Source organism: Pteronotus mesoamericanus, unplaced genomic scaffold, assembly GCF_021234165.1.
Source record: "Pteronotus mesoamericanus isolate MK-2021 breed Mesoamerican mustached bat unplaced genomic scaffold, CSHL_Meso_final scaffold_232, whole genome shotgun sequence".
Classification (NCBI taxonomy): Eukaryota; Metazoa; Chordata; class Mammalia; order Chiroptera; family Mormoopidae; genus Pteronotus; species Pteronotus mesoamericanus.
In genome coordinates, this window is record NW_026555311.1 from 9961140 (window position 1) to 9963992 (window position 2853).

Genomic DNA, 2853 nt, shown 5'->3' on the forward strand with positions numbered 1-2853 from the left:
TGGCTTTCGATTGTGCCAAGCCTGGCGTCACTGAGCAAAAGGTAGGCTGCATGCTGAGACCAGATTGCTCCTTGTTTGAAAGATTTTAGGAAAGTCTGAAACATGAGCCAATACAGGCACTTTGTATAAAAAAAGCACTAGAAAATGCTTGGGTTAGGGACTGCCAGTTGGGTGGGGCTGGGTCTTAGGAAATCTTCAGGGTAGGAAAACTCTATTAGTCAGATTGATGGAGACTCAGATTTAATGCTGGCCTGCCAGCTCTGTGGGAGAAGTGCCCAGAAAAGGAATAATGGCCTCTACCAGGAAAAGTTGTTCTTCTAGCTCTTGCCTGTCTGAGGAAAAGTTGTTCTTCTAGCTCTTGCCTGATGCCAGTAAACTCTTCCTTCAGGTAAGTCTCTGGTGCTCAAGTACTGGAGCTCAGAGCAAATGAGTCCAAGTAAGTCCTTCATAGGCCCTTTAAAAGGAACGACTAGGACTTCAAAAGCCCTGTGTCCCGACTTGGCCACAATCCAAGCTGTTTTTTTTACAGCCAGAAGTTATGGGGACTTCTCTTCATGGCACTGGAATCCTGGGCTGGGGGAGGGGGAACGGCATTTGGTGTGAAGCTGGGACCCTCGCTCCTCAGGGGGGAACTCTGCAGTTGAAATATCCTTCCCAGTTTTTATTTGCCACATGTGATTATGGGACCAGCCTAGTCTGTGGCTCTGCCCTTCCTACCAGCCTCTACGTGATATGGTTTCTTCTTTGTATCCTTAACTGTAGGACTTTTGTTCAGCTAATTTCAGGTGGTTCTGAATAATTGTTCCAGAGTTCGGCTGTGATTTTGATGTAGTTGTGGGAGAATCAAGTACCACATTTACGTACTCCACCATCTTGACCAGAACTAAAGATTACTTTTTAATAGCAACAATGGAGCTATTATTAAGTTTTAGAAATTCTTGAAGCTAAATGATGACATATTTAGAGATGATGTTATTCATTGTTATTCAGCTAATAAGAAATATAATCTCAACTTTTCAAGGTCAAACATATATATATATTTTTAAGCCTGAAATACCAGAGCATACTATTGGGTTCGCCAAAAAGTCTATTTAATTTTTTTTCCATAAAATAAAATACATATTTTTTCCTTTTAACCAATAATTTTTTTTGATTTGGATATTTTGAGTATGTCAGCTATCTTCTGCTATTGGTTTCTAGTGGGTAGAGGGCAGGGAGGCTGCTAAATATCTTCCAGTTCATGAGACAGCCCCACAGCAAAGAATTATTTAGCCAAAATGTCAATAGCACAAAGAAATTTCACAGACCACTTTTGACACATTCAATCAGTTATAACACCTTCTCCATACTCTGAACAAATCTTTTGTTTTTCTGCATTTCAGTTGCATTTTTACTTTTCTTGAAATAATAAAGCATAATACACTGAAAATGTTGAGTGTTTTCTTTCATTTTCAATATTAAAATGGCTGCACAAAAATTCACTAATTTTGATTTTTTTTCCAGAATGCACACTGATATGACAGCCGTCACAATACAATCTAATAAAATTGTTTCAAAAGTTAAAGACATCTAAGCACTACTAGAGCCATCGTAAGGGAATAACTAAACAAATTTTTTGGCCTACCCTGAACCAGTCCAATAGTCCTTGCTCTTCAAAAATTATATACATATAAAAAATCATATCAAATTTAGAGTCAGAAATTTTACTCAAGATCCAATTCAGCTACTTGCTATTTGCTGAGTGACTTTAAGTCCTTTATCTGATCTGAGCATCATTTTCTTCATCTGCAAAAGAAAGGTTATAATAATCCCTACTTCAAAGATTCCTGTGATTCAAATAAGATAATATAATTAATTAATATGCTTTGGAAGTGATATTATAAAACCTTATACAGGGTAAATTTTATAATTAGTGTTAATGCTTATGTTTTTATTTTTACCTTAAAATATGTCTTCTATTACTTTGAGGCAGGTTTTCAGTATCAAAGTTTACAGTGATTAATTGTTGGTAACTTAGATTTCTACCTGCCTAATGTTTGATAAGTTTTTCAATCTAAACTCATATAAAAACAATGTATTTTAAAAATTAAGCAAAGTAATCAGCACATATTCAGAATACTTACCTTGTATAGGCACAACTCTTCCACCAGGATAGTGTGATCTGTAAACTGTACACCTTTGGTATTTGGTATTTGGTATCCCTGCTTATTTCTATTCAAGAGTGACCCTCATAAATTCATGATCTATAGTAATTTGTAATTAGGATAAAGAATAAATAAAATAGCATATGTAAAATATTTAGTGCAAATTGAAATCTGATTGTGTCTCTAGTATAGGGGAACATAATCTAATGAAGTAAATCATGATGGGCTAGCACCAAGCAACTGGCCTCAAAGAGCTAGAGAAAAAATAAAATGTAGAAAGATTTACAAAGTTCATAAGTGATGCACTTAGATTGATTGACAGAGGCATAAAATTTGTATTCTTTTTATGGGACACCCTATAGCAATGAATATCTTTTCCAAAATTATGATTACTTTTAATTATGCACGAAACCCTCTTGTGCAGGGGGAGTGGGAGATGTATCCATTCTATTGGTTCTGGAATACATACATACACACACACAAACACACACACAAAATAAAAACTATAATAAAACGTATGTATATATACATACATATATATAAAACAAATGAATGTAAAACTTATCTAGTTTCTAATTTGTTGTCTGCATTTAAAGATGATTGGATCAAAAAGTATGGTACATTTACACAATGGAATACTACGCAGCAGAATGAAAAAAAGAACTACTAAACTTCGCAACAACATGGATGGAACTCGAGAGCATTATGC